A 14,719-nucleotide genomic window follows, 5' to 3' on the forward strand; every position below is an offset into this window, starting at 1 on the left:
AAGCCAGGGTAGCACTCTGTATTGATAATGCAGATTCCCCACCCGAAATCTGAGATATTGATGGGAGGCCGGATGAATGGGAATATGAGTATAAGCCTCCTTGAGAACCAGAGAGCATAACCAGTCGTTCTGATCTAGAAGGGCATATAGGGACACTAAGGACAACATACAAAATTTTTCTTTGACTAAAAATTTGTTGAGAGCCCTGAGATCCAGAATGAATCACAGATCGCCGGTCTTCTTCGGAACAAGGAAGTAACGGGAGTAAAACCCCCTGTTCTGCTGTTCCAAAGGAACTGACTCGATGGCACGGAGACGAAACAGAGCTTCAGCTTCCTGAATAAGAAGGGCAGTCTGTGATGGACTGGAAGGATACTCTCTTGGAGGAAGCTCTGGTGGAACCTGATTGAAATGAAGAGAGTATCCTTCCTTGATGATTGACAGCACCCAGAGGTCGGATGTAATTGTCTCCCATCGGTGATAAAAATGATGGAGACGACCTCCTATAGGGGGAAGAGAGGACAGAGACAGAACGGTGGAGGTTATGCTCTGTTTTAGACAGTCAAAAAGGCTGCATAGCCTTAGGTGCAGAAGAAGGTTGAGATTTCTGTTGCTTCTGATTCTGCTGTTTCTTGGGAGGAGGACGATTGTAAGGAGCTGCCCTCAGAGCATAATGCCTCTGGAAAATTGGAGGAGGTCATGAAGGCTTGACAGAAGTTGGCTTAGGCTTTGGTCTGACAATGGAAGCAAAAGATTTTTCATGTTCAGACAATTTCTTGGTGGCTGCCTCGATAGATTCATCGAAGAGGTCATTGCCTGCACAAGGAATGTTAGCCAAGCGATCCTGAAGATTAGGGTCCATGTCAATGGTGCGAACGCCAGGTCAAGCGGCGCATTACTACGGAACAAGCAGTTGCCCTGGCTGACAACTCGAAAGCATCATAAGAGGACTGGAGAAGATGTACGACTACCTCCTCTTGGGAAGGCGGGAGTACATATGCAGTCGGTGTCAGGAACTGGAAAGCCTGAGGATGGAGGTCGGCAGATTGAGGGTCAGGGTCCAGGAACTGGAGGGACTGCGCACCACAGAGGAGACGAGCTGGTCAACCCAGAACACAGATGGAGCAGGCCCCATTGTGGACCAGGTGAGAGACCTCGAGAGATTCATCGAGGAGGCCTATAGGAAGGTGGAGGAACGGGACCAGCAGCTGCACAGACGGATGTCGGCAGATGAGACCCAGGATCCACAAGGCGACACCGGGGAAGGACCTAGCGGAGGAACCACGCAAGAGAAGGAGACCGCGACTCACCGGGACCCCGAGGGAGAGACACCGCACTACACCAAGGACACGGACCTGAGGCAGAGGAGGTTGCTGAGGAAAGGGAAGTCTGCTATTGTGGTGGGAGACTCGATCTTGAGAGAGGTAGACAGTCACGTAGCTGGAGGAAGGGAGGACCGGCTAGTGACTTGTCTCCCAGGGGCCAAGACACGAGACATCACTGATAGGATCGAGAGGATCCTGGACGGAGCAGAGACAGAGGTAATAATCCACGTCGGAACGAATGATGTGAGCCGGAGGAACTTCAGCATGGCCACACTGACTGACCAGTTCAGGGTCCTGGGACGAAAGCTGAAGCGGAGCACACGGAGGATAGCATTCTCGGAGATCCTGCCTGTACCGAGAGCAGATGCAAAGAGGCAGGCAGACCTCCAGGCTGTGAATGCATGGTTGAGGAGATGGTGCCAGGAGGAGGGCTTCCACTTTGTGAGGAACTGGACGTCCTTCTGGGGAAAGAGCAAGCTCTACCGGCGGGACTGCCTGCACCTGAGCACAGCGGGAACTAGACTACTTGCAGCCAATGTGAGGAAGGAGATCGAGAGGGCTTTAAACTGAGGAGAGGGGGAAAGCCGACAGCTGATCTGATGTTGACGCTTCGGACAACAGTATCCAGAACAGATGCTGAACGGGCTGACTGCAGGGAGGAAGCAGAGGGACCGGAGGATCTTATGATCAGACAGCGAGGGAAACATCAGGTAAAGGGAGCTTGCTGGGAGAAAACTAAGGGGCATGGAGACACAGGGGGACTGGGTGGCATGAGGGCGAAACCTGAGGGCAATATAGAGGTACCACAAGGCGAGGGGGATCAAACAGAGGCTCAAGGGATGATAGCCCAGGAGGGGGCCGGTAGGGCTAGAAAACCCAGAGGAAAAGCGGGGAAGTGGGGTGGCGGGAATGTGGGGAAGCTGAAAGCTAAGAGGGTAAAGGCTGAGGGCAAAGCAGAAGCACAAGGAACGGGAGAACTGCCCGAAATCCAAGGGCAGGCGGCCCAGGTACATGCAGAGGTGGAGGAAAAACGACGGGACCTACGGTGCTTATACGCAAATGCAAGAAGCCTCATGGCCAAGATGGGTGAACTAGAAGTCGTTGCCAAGGGGGAGGACCTAGATATAATTGGAATTGCAGAAACCTGGTGGACAGAGGAAAATCAATGGGATGTGGCGCTGCCGGGGTACAAGCTCTACAGGAGGGACAGGACCCACAAGAAGGGGGGAGGCATAGCACTATATATAAAGGACTCTATCCACTTGGTCGGGATGGATATGGCAACGAAGGCAGATGGGCTGGAATCGCTATGGGTCAAATTGCCGGGAAACAAGGGTGCAGGCATAAAACTGGGGCTGTACTATCGCCCACCTGGTACGCCAGAAGGAGTCGGACACGACTTGGAAGTGGAATTGAGACAGGAATGCAGGACTGGAAGTGTAACAGTGATGGGGGACTTCAACTACCCGGGAATAGACTGGAGTACGGGTCACTCCAACTGCACTAGGGAAACAGGATTTGTAGAAGCTGTGAGGGACTGCTTCATGGAACAACTAGTCAAAGAACAGACGCGAGGGGGTGCTACTCTTGACCTCATCCTAAACGGATTAGGGGGGCCTGCAAGAGGGGTAGAAGTGGGAGGACCACTAGGCAACAGTGATCACAACGCGATCAGATTCACATTAGAAAGGGGGACACCCACAGTAAGGAGGACCGCAACAACTGCGCTCAACTTCAAGAAAGGGAACTATGTTGCTATGAGGGAAATGGTGGGGAGGAAGCTCAGAAACATCTTTAGGATGGAGACTGTGGGAAGCGCCTGGACCCTATTCAGGGACACCCTGCAGGAAGCACAAAGAATGTACGTCCCCAGTTTCAGGAAAGGCTGCAAGAACAAGCGATCAAAGGACCCAGTTTGGATGTCAACTGAAGTAAAGAGGGCAATAAATGACAAAAAAGTATCCTTCTGGAGATGGAAAAAGGACCCAACGGAGGAAAATCACCAGGCGCACAGGAAATGCCAAAAGGAATGCCACCAAGAGGTTAGAAAAGCGAAAGGGGAATACGAAGAGGGGCTGGCCAGGGAGGCGAAAAACTTCAAGGCATTCTTCAGTTACGTAAAGGGGAAGCGACCAGCGAGAGAGGAGGTGGGGCCGTTGGACGATGGGGATAGGAAGGGAGTGATTAAGGAGGATAAAGAGGTAGCTGAGAGGTTGAACACGTTCTTCTCGTCGGTTTTCACGAGCGAAGACACATCTAATATACCGGACTCAGAGGAGCTCATGAGTGGGGAACAGGCCGAAAAATTGGAGCACATAGAGGTAAGTAAGGAGGATGTCCTCAAACAGATAGACAGGTTAAAATGCGGTAAATCACCGGGCCCGGACGGGATCCACCCAAGGGTTCTGAAGGAACTAAGACAAGAAATAGCGGGCACAATCCAGCATGTTCGCAACCTATCCTTGAAAACTGGTGAGGTACCAGAGGACTGGAAATTGGCGAATGTCACACCTATCTTCAAGAAGGGATCGAGGGGTGACCCCGGGAACTACAGGCTGGTGAGCCTGACTTCAATTATAGGGAAGATGGTGGAAGCTATGATCAAGGACGGCATTTGCGAGCACATCGAGAGGAATGGCCTACTGAGAACAAGCCAGCACGGATTCTGTAAGGGAAGGTCGTGCCTAACGAACCTTCTGTACTTCTTTGAGGGAATAAGCAGTTGGGTGGACAATGGGGAACCCATAGACATCATTTACCTCGATTTTCAAAAGGCTTTTGACAAGGTGCCACATGAAGGCTGCTTAGGAAGCTGTGGAACCACGGGGTGGGAGGGGATGTGCACAGATGGATCAAGCACTGGTTGTCGGGTAGACTGCAGAGGGTCGGAGTGAAGGGCCAATATTCTGACTGGTGGGGAGTCACGAGCGGTGTGCCACAGGGATCGGTGCTGGGGCCGTTACTCTTCAACATATTTATCAATGACCTGGAAAAGGAGGCAAAGTGCGAGGTTATAAAATTTGCAGACGATACCAAACTGTGCGGTAGAGTTAGGTCCAGGGAGGAGTGTGAGGACCTGCAAAGGGACCTGGACAAGCTGGAAGACTGGGCAAACAAATGGCAAATGCGCTTTAACGTGGAAAAATGCAAGGTCATGCATATAGGGAAAAAGAACCCGTTGTTCAACTACAAATTGGGGGGGGGCATTGTTGGGAGACAGCAGACTTGAGAGAGACTTGAGTGTGCTGGTGGATGCATCACTGAAGCCATCTGCACAGTGCGCAGCAGCCTCGAAAAAAGCCAACAGGATGCTGGGCATCATAAAGAGGGGCATAACAACCAGGACGCGGGAAGTCATCATGCCATTGTATTGCGCGATGGTGCGTCCGCATGTGGAATACTGCGTTCAGTATTGGTCGCCACACCTCAAGAAGGACATGGCGGTACTTGAGAGAGTCCAAAGGAGAGCAACGAAACTGGTAAAAGGGCTGGAACACTGCCCATACGCTGAGAAGTTGGATAGGCTGGGGCTCTTCTCTCTGGAAAAAAGGAGGCTCAGGGGAGATATGATAGAGACCTTCAAGATCATGAGGGGCATAGAGAGGGTGGATAGGGACAGATTCTTCAGACTGAAGGGGACAAGTACGAGGGGGCATTCGGAGAAACTGAAGGGAGATAGGTTCAAAACAAATGCAAGGAAGTTTTTTTTCACCCAAAGGGTCGTGGACACTTGGAATGCACTACCGGAGGAAGTGATCAGGCAGAGTACGGTACAGGGATTCATACAGGGATTGGACGGATTCCTGAGGGATAAAGGGATCGTGGGATACTGAGAGAGGTGCTGGGATGTAACACAGGTATAGAAAGCTAACCAGGTAATAAGTATAGAAACCCAACAGGTCGTGCATGTGCAAGACCGGAGGGTTAGGACTACGATGGGAAGATAGGACTTCAATGAGAAACCAAGGTGGCAAGGGAGCCCCTTCTGGTGATTCAGACAGGTCGTGACCTGTTTGGGCCGCCGCGGGAGCGGACTGCCGGGCAGGATGGACCTATGGTCTGACCCAGTGGAGGCACTGCTTATGTTCTTATGTAATCTGAGTTGTGACAGAGTAGCGATGACTTCTTAGAATTCAAAGTGCTTCTGTATATCTAAATAGTTGAGAAATTTAGGAAGAAGATCAATGAGGAACTTGAGATAAGTTACAAAATGAAAATTATAATTTAGGACTTTGGAGGACATCATGGCATTTTGGTAAAGGCAACGTCCTAACTTGTCCATAGTTTTCCCTTTCCTTCCAGGACGAACGGTAGCATAAACAGTGGAAGGATGGGATCTCTTTAAGGACTCCACAAGCACGGATTGATGAGACAACTTCAAATTCTCAAATCCTTTGCAATGGAGAGCTCTATACCTGGAGTCCAATTTGCCTGGAACCGCAGGAATTGCATAAGGAGTCTCCAGGCATCGTGGGAAAGTCTGAGAAAAAAGCTTGTGAAGAGGAAGCTTAAGTGACTCTGCAGGAGGTTGAGGAAGATGCATGACTTCGAGATAATTAGAGTATTTAGAACCAGCATCCAACTGAAGTTCCATGTCAGCAGCCATCTGGCGAAGAAAAGAAGAGAAAGATAGCTGATCCGCCAATGCCTTGCCTCGAGAGGGACTCAATGACCTCGAGGCAGCCTGGGTCGAAGATGAAGCCTCAGTGGGGAAATAGTCTTCAAATGAATAAGGAGACTTGGACGAGGCAATGGAAGCCGCTGAGTCCTCGAGGTCTGGAAGCGGAGACCTCGATCGAGGAGTCGGTGGTCTGGAAGAGCTGGAAGGTGTAGATCGAGGCTTAGTTGAAGAAAGGCGCTCTTTCGAAGAAAAGCTATGGCTAGAGGTATGCCTCGAGGAAGGCCTCGATCGACGACGAGAGTGGTGCTTAGAAGCAGGTCTCAAGGATCGAGGAGACTTCGCCCTATGGATGGAAGCAGACATTGCTACCAGGGAATGGATAGGGCTAGAAGCTGTAGATCGAAGCTCAGGAGGCTTGATTGAGGAATCTCGAGGCACTCCCAAAGACTCTGCTCCTTGTATAGAGTGTGAGGATTCCTGTTGAGGCACTTGCAATGAATCTACTCCTTGCTTTGAGTGCATAGATGCCAGACCAGACACTCGCAAAGACTCTGCTCCCTGCATAGAAACATAGAACATAGAAGATGACGGCAGAAAAGGGCTACAGCCCATCAAATCTGCCCACTCTGCTTACCCACCCCTGTCTATGCCCTAATGACCCAATTTCCTTATCTTGACCCTCGTAGGGATCCCACATGGGTATCCCATTTATTCTTAAAGTCTGGCACGCTGTCTGCCTCGATCACCTGCACTGGAAGCTTGTTCCAATGATCAACACTCTCTCTGTGAAGAATACTTCTGGTGTCGCCATGAAATTTTCCGCCCCTGAGTTTGAGCGGGTGCCCTCTTGTGGCCGAGGGTCTCTTGAGAAAGAAAATATCATCTTCCACTTCGACACGTCCCGTGAGGTACTTAAATGTTTCGATCATGTCTCCCCTCTTCATACGTTCCTCAAGAGTGTAGAGCTGCAATTTGTTCAGTCTCTCTTCGTACGAGAGACCCTTGAGCCCCGAGATCATCCTGGTGGCCGTCCGTTGAACCGATTCAATTCTGCGCACATCTTTACTGTAATGTGGCCTCCAGAATTGCACACAGTACTCCAGATGAGGTCTCACCATGACCCTGTACAACGGCATTATGACTTCAGGCTTTCGGCTGACGAAATTTCTATTGATACAACCCAATATTGCCTTGCCTTAGATGAAGCCTTCTCCACTTGATTGGCAGTTTTCATGTCTGCACTGATGATTACTCCTAAATCTCGTTCTGCTGAAGTGTGAAGTTTCAGCCCGAGGCATAGGAAGAGGCTCGACCTTGCAGGAGTCTGCAGAATGCCCAGGCTGGATTAGAGTAGCCATCTTCGGTCCCATTTTAGTTAGAAACTGAACAAATTGCTGCTCTAAAATGGACTGGAAGGAAGCAGGCAAGGATGGATCCGTATCTGAAACCGGACCACCTGCTACAGCTATAGGTTACAAAGTGGTAGTGGAAATGTGCTTCGACTTGGAAGTTTTAGAAAGCTTGAGGACCACCGCTGGAACTTTCTGCTGAGCTATCTGAACTGAGGATAGAGAAGACGATACAACAGGTGTACTCGAGGTATGAGCCATCGCAAATGAGGATGATCTGATGAGGCTCGAGGTTGAAGTCGTTTAGGACTCTTGGTAGAAGGTGGAACCGAGGCCGCTTTCGAAGACGAGGGTGTGACTGAAGAGTCCATCCCGAAAAGCTTCTCCACTAAAATCTGACGACGTTTAAGGGCTCGAGGTTGAAGAGTAGCATAGCGCTCGCATGACTTCGGGTGATGGTCCGGCCCAAGGCACTTTAGGCACCAACGGTGTGGGTCCGTGAGGGAAATAGCACACTGGCACTGGCTACACTTCTTGAAGCCCGTTGCTGGCCAGGATATAGGAGGAAAAATAGCCACAGTGAAGTCGAAGCCCGTAGGCTGCGGCCGAGCGGCATGACCCGCCAGTCAAACGGAAGAAAATAAAATAAGATTTTTTTTAAAACTGAAAAGAAGAAAAGAAACAGTGATTCACGAAGAAAATAAACAACAAACCGTGGTGAGAGAAGGCACAAAGTAACAAAGTTAAACGCAGAATCAAAGACGGACTTCTCAGCTCCGCGGAAAACTGAGGAGACTCGCCCTGCGCTGGGCGGGAAGGCACTTGCGCATGTGCGGTGCGGCTGACCCGAAACTTCTATGTTTCTACAAGCAAGTCTACTTGCGAGGCTGTCTGCATCGGGCTCTGTAGATGATGTCACCCTTATGTGAGAATAGCTGCCTGCTTGTCCTGTGATAACAGATGTTATCCAGGGATAGCAGGCAAATATTCTCACGTATGGGTGATGTCACCGATGGAGCCCTGGTACGGACCACTTTAAAAGTGCATCGCCACTTTAAGAGTTTACTAAGTTCACGATAGCCCGCACCACGCATGCGCGAGTGCCTTCCCACCTGACATAGGCACACAGCCCCTTCAGTTATGATAAGCCAGCTAAGAAGCTAACCCGGGGAGGAGGGTGGGTTGTGAGAATATCTGCCTGCTGTCAAGTTTCAAGTTTCAAGTTTATTTAAATTTAATGGTTCGCTTAAAAATTCTAAGCGAATTACATTACAATAAATATAAGGGTAAAAAACAGTTAAGATCATTATTGTGCATTAACAAACATATTCGTGAACACTTAACAAAACAGACACTACTGGAGGGGTTGGAAAAAACATGTGGGGTAAAAAGTTACAATGTTATTGTGTCCACATAGATAGACGAAGAAAATTGGATAGGGTAGGATAGAACGTTGGGATGGGGGTACCTAAAAGTAGAAAATTTTCGGAGTTTATGATATTTTCAATAGATAAAAGAAGATTCCTGCTTAAGGGTTAAAGGAAGTATTAAATAGAAATGTTTTTAGATTAGTTTTAAATAAAGTGAGATCTTTGATATTCCTAATGTAGAAAGGAAGAGAATTCCAGATAAGCGGGGCTTTGACTGAAAAAATATCATGTCGCCTAGTTCCTATTATTTTCAATGATGGAACCATAAGTAGCTCCTGACTATTAGACCGGAGAGAGCGATTTGAGGAGTGTGGAATTAATAAGCGGTTAATGAACTGAGGTTCATTTGTAGTAGTTGTTTTGAAGACTAATAATGCTATTTTGTATATTATTCTCTGGTTAATGGGTAGCCAATGAGATTTCATCAGATATGGAGTCACGTGATCATATTTCTTTCCATGATGTATTAATTTTGTGGCGGTGTTTTGAATTATTTGTAAACGTCTTTGTTCCTTGTTTGTTATGTTTAGTAATAAGGAATTACAGTAATCTAATTTGGATATTATGAGTGAGTGGACTAAAATATTTACTGATTTTGGCTCTAAATACTTAGACATTGAACGGATTAGGCGCAAACGGTAGAAGCAGTTTTTAACTGTGTTGCTAATATGTTCTTGGTAAGAGAATTTACTATCGATGATTACACCTAAAATCTTAAGTGAAGTTGCTAATTCAATTGGTGTGTTGCTAATCGAAAAAGGGATTGATAGTTTTAGGTCTTGTTTTGAAGGGAAAAATAGAGCCCTTGTCTTGGATACGTTTAGTGCTAGTTTGTTGTGTACTAGTCAATTTTTTATTTGTTCTAATTTTTGGTTAATTTGAGCTATGTCATTTGAGTTTTCCGGGTTGAATGCATGAGTCAACTGGATGTCGTCTGCGTAAGCATAGGTGGTAAAACCTATGGATTGGCTTAGGTTTAGTAAGGGGGCTAAAAAAATATTAAATAAAAGAGGAGACAAGATAGAGCCCTGGGGGATGCCATAATTTTGAGAAAAAGGTTTCGAAATTGTATTGTTAAAGCGTACCGTGGAAGTACGGTTAGAGAGATAGGAGGTAAACCATTGCAAGGCTAGGTCGCTAACGCCTATAGAATGGAGTCTGTCAAGAAGAAGAGAATGGTCAATTGTGTCGAATGCGGCTGAGAGATCGAGAGAAAATAAAATTACCGAGTTGTGGTGATCAAGATTGTAAATAATATTGGTGGTGAGCCCAATTAAGGAGTACTCTGTATTATGATGTTTCCTGAAGCCTGTTTGATTGGGATGTAATGCATTGGTGGAATTGGCAAAGTCTAATAGTTGAGTGAATATTACTTTCTCTGTGATTTTTGCTAAGAAAGGAATATTAGCAATTGGACGATAGTTAGAGGGGTCGTCATAGCTGATTTTATGGTCTTTTAATATAGGAGATATTATTGATGCTTTCCAACTTGTTGGTACTGCCCCTGATGAAAGGCTTTTTTTAATTATTGAGTGCAATAGTGGGCCAAAGCAAGAAAAATATTTTTTTAGAATTAAGGGAGGAATGTTCTCAGAGGGGGTGTTTTTTAAGTTAATGCTTTGAAAAATTGATTTTATTTCGTCTAACGATGGAACTTTAAAGTTAGAACACTTAGCGCATGGGATTAGGTTATTAGTGTGTGACTCCGAGGGGTTAATGGTAGGATCAGAGATAAAGTTTTTACGGATGTTTGTGATTTTTTCGCAGAAAGCCTCTGCCATGGTTTGAGCTGAAAGATTTGAGCGTTTATTTTCGTTTTGAGGTTTTGGATTGAAGGATTTTAATATAGAGAATAAGATAGAAGAATTTCTGGCTGATTTAATTTTATTTGAGTAGAAAGTTTTCTTGGACTCATTAATTTTATTTTTATAGTATTGAGATTGTTCTATGAAAGCTTTTAAGTTTACGTTATTTTTGTTTTTTCGCCATTTTCTTTCCAAAGATCGTAGTTGCCTTTTAATTAGTGAAAGTTCCTGGATAACACCTGTTACAGTAAGTAACTGTGCTTTATCCCAGGACAAGCAGGCAGCATATTCTCACATGACCTCCAAGCTAACAGAATGGGCTGGTGGGATTGTTGGCCTTAAGAAAATAGATTCTGCAAAACTGATTGGCCGAAGTGCCCATCCCTTCTGGAGAATTACTCCAGACAGTAGTGAGAAGTGAATGTATGAACTGAGGACCAGGTGGCAGCATTAGAGATTTCCTCAATGGGAGTAGATCTAAGGAAAGCAACAGAAGCTGCCACAGCTCTAACTTTGTGGGCTGTGACATGGCTCTCCAGTGGCAGTGCAGTCTGAGCATAACAAAACGAGATGCAGGCAGCAAGCCATTTGGAAATCATTCTCTTGGAAACAGGATGCCCCAACTTGTTTGGATCAAACAAGATGAAGAGTTGGGGAGAAGTTCCGTGTGGCTTTGTGTGATCAAGGTAGTATGCCATAGCTCGTTTACAGTTCAAAGTATGCAAGGTTGCTTCTCCAGCATGAGACTGAGGCCTAGGAAAAAACACTGACAGAACAATCGACTGATTGAGATGAAAGTTAGAGACAACTTTTGGAAGAAACTTTGGATGTGTACGCAGAACCACCTTATCATGATGGAAAACTGTGAAGGGTGGATCTGCTACTAATGCTTGTAATTCACTGACCCTCCTGGCAGAGGTAAGAGCAATAAGGAAGACCACTTTTCAGGTTAGAAATTTGAGATGAGCTGTGGCCATTGGTTCAAATGATGGCTTCATCAGACTGGAAAGAACCACATTAAGGTCCCAGACGACAGGTCTGAGGCTTGAGAGGTGGTTTCACATTAACACCCTTTCATTAATCTAGAGACCAAAGGATGAGCAGTAAGATGTTTTCCCTGTACTGGTTCGTGATAAGCAGTGATAGCACTGAGATGGACTCTGATGGATATAGATTTAAGTCCAGAGTCAGACAGAGAAAGTAGATAATCCAACACCAACTCCACTGCCAGGGATGTTGGATCATGATGATGAAGGCAGCACCAAGAAGAAAACCTAGTCCACTTTTGATGGTTACATTGCTGAGTGGCTGGTTTCTTGGAGGCATCAATAATCTGACGTATAGGCTGAGAGAGGAGAATTTGAAAATAACTCAGCCTGAGAGAAACTAAGCTGTCAGGTGTAGAGATTGCAGGTTGGGATGCAGAAGCAATTCTTGATTTTGAGTGAGCACAGTAGGAAATACTGGAAGAAGTATGGGCTCCCTGGAACTGAGTTGAAGAAGAAGGGAGAACCAATGTTGTCTGGGCCACCGTGGAGCAATGAGAATCATAGTGGCTACTTCCCTCTTGAGTTTGAACAGAGTTCTCAACATGAGGCAGTGGAGGGAATGCATATAGAAATAGGCTCGTCCAATCCAGAAGAAAAGCATCCGCTTCCTACGGAGAGGAAAGTCTGGAGCAAAATTGGGGCAACTGGTGATTGTGAGGAGCTGCGAATAAGTCCACCTGTGGAATGTCCCATTGAGCAAAGACGGACTGAAGAGTTGTGGAGTCAGAGTCCATTCGTGAGGCTGAAGAATCCTGCTGAGGTTGTCTGCTAGCAAATTCTTCTCCCCTTGAATGTAGACAGCCTTTAAGAAGACTGCGAGCTGTCGCCCAAGTCCAGATTTTCTGGCCTCCTGACACAACAGAAGAGAGCCCGTGCCTCCTTGCTTGTTGATGTAGTACATTGCTTCTTGATTGTCCATGCAAAGGAGAACTTCAGGGCAGAGATGTTGAAAAGCCTTGAGGGCATAAAATATCGCTGAGTTCTAGGAAACTGATGTGAAATTTCCGCTCTCTGGCGGTCCAAAGACCTTGGGTCTGCAGATCGTCCATATGTGCCCTCCAGGCATAAGGAGATGTGTTTGTCGTGATGATCTTGTGATGAGGGGGCAAGTAAAAAAGGAGACCTCTGGAAAGATTGGATGAGGTTATCCACCATTGAAGCGACTGCAGAAGAGATGATGTCACAGATGTGTGTTGTGAAAGACGAACCGTCGCCTGAGATCACTGGGAAGCAAGAGTCCACTGATGAATGCGAAGATTTGTGACATGAACAGTTGAAGCCATGTGGCCCAGAACCATCATGTGTCTGGTAGAGATGATTTGAAGAGGAAGCAACTGCTGACATAGATGAGAGTGTGAAGGCGGTCTGGCGGAAGAAACACTTTCATGAGGGTGGTATCTAGGATTGCTCCAATGAACTGAAGACATTGAGTCAGAATGAGATGTGATTTGGGAAAGTTGACTTCGAATCCCAGTATCTGAAGGAAAGAAATGGTCCGAGATGTTGCTTGGACCACTTCCTGAGATGAAACAGCTTTGATCAACCAGCCGTCCAGGTAAGGAAAGACTTGAAGGCTGTGTGATTGGAGAGATGTGGCCACTAAAACTGGTACTTCGTGAATACTCTGAAAGACGATGCCAGATTGAAGCGAAGCACCATGTATTGGAAATGACAACGACTGATTTGAAAACGCAGATACTTCCTGGAAGCCGGATGAATTGGTATATGTGTGTAGGCTTCCTTGAGATCTAGGGAGCATAGCCAGTCGTGCTGATTGAGGAGAGGATATAGCAGGGCGAGGGATAGCATCCTGAATTTCTCCTTGACAAGAAATTTGTTGAGAGCTCCAAGATCCAGGATCGGTCTGAGGCCCCCGGTCTTCTTGGGAACCAAGAAGTAATGGGTGTAGAATCCCTGGGCCTGCTGATCAAGGGGAACTTCCTCAATGGCATTCAGCAGAAGGGATTGCACCTCCTGCAGAAGAAAGGAAGACTGAGCAGGGTCCAAAGCAGACTCTCTTGGAGGGTTGTCTGGAAGAGTCTGGAAATTTAGAGAGTAACCCTGACAAATGATGTTGAGAACCCAAAGATCTGATGTTTTGAGTTCCCAACGACTAATGAAGAACTGAAGACGACCTCCGATGGGCTGAGGTAAAGGTTGAGAAGTGGTGAGACTGGCTCCGGAAAAACAGGTCAAAAAGGCTGTGTAGATTTAGGTAGTGCAGCCTGTTTTTGCTGTTGTTGACGTGGCTGTTGCAGCTATTGCCTTTGTCTGCGAGGTTGAGATTGAGGTGGATGCAGAGGCTTAGCAGTAAAACAACGCTGATATGAAGACTGTGGTCTGAAAGGGTGAGCCGGGGGAGGTTTTTTCTTGTTTTTCACTAGAACCTCCCACCTGGTTTCATGGGTCGATAACTTTTGGGTGGTGGAATCTAAGGAATCTCCAAAAAGTTCATTGCCCAAACAAGGAGCATTGGCCAGATGATCCTGGTGGTTGACATCCAGCTCCGACACTCTAGGCGCTCCATAGCCACAGACATAGCTGCAGCTTGAGGGGTGAGCTCAAAAGTGTCAACCATATAGTGTACTAAAAATTTTTGCAGCTGTAGCAAACTGGAAATGTAATGTTGGAAAAGAAGTACCTTACGCTCAGGTAAATATTTCTTAGTATGGACACTTGCTTAACTAAGTGTTTAAGATAAAAAGAAAAATGGAAAGTATAATTTCTGGACCGGTTGGCAAGCATGGCATTTTGATATAAATGCTTGCCAAAGTGATCCATTGTCTTTCCGTCTCTGCAAGGAGGAACAGAAGCGTAAACACTGGCCCCTGCAGATTTTTTAAGTGTGGACTCCACCAGGAGAAATTTGTGAGGGAGCTGAGACTTGTCAAATCCCAGAATTGAAGCCACTCTATATAGTGAATCAAGCTTACGAGGAGCCCCAGGGATGGTCAAAGGAGTTTCAAGATTTTTATAAAAGGTCTCCCGTAGAATGTCATGGAGAGGGAGCTTAAGAAACTGCTTAGGTGACTACTCATAAGCTAATGCATCCAAAAATTCTTTAGATTTCTTTGAGTCAGCCTCCAGAGGTATAGAGTCTCTGACATTTCCCTCAAAAATTTGGAGAAAGAAGTCTCATC

This window comes from Geotrypetes seraphini, chromosome 3 (genome assembly GCF_902459505.1).
Source record: "Geotrypetes seraphini chromosome 3, aGeoSer1.1, whole genome shotgun sequence".
Lineage (NCBI taxonomy): Eukaryota > Metazoa > Chordata > Amphibia > Gymnophiona > Dermophiidae > Geotrypetes > Geotrypetes seraphini.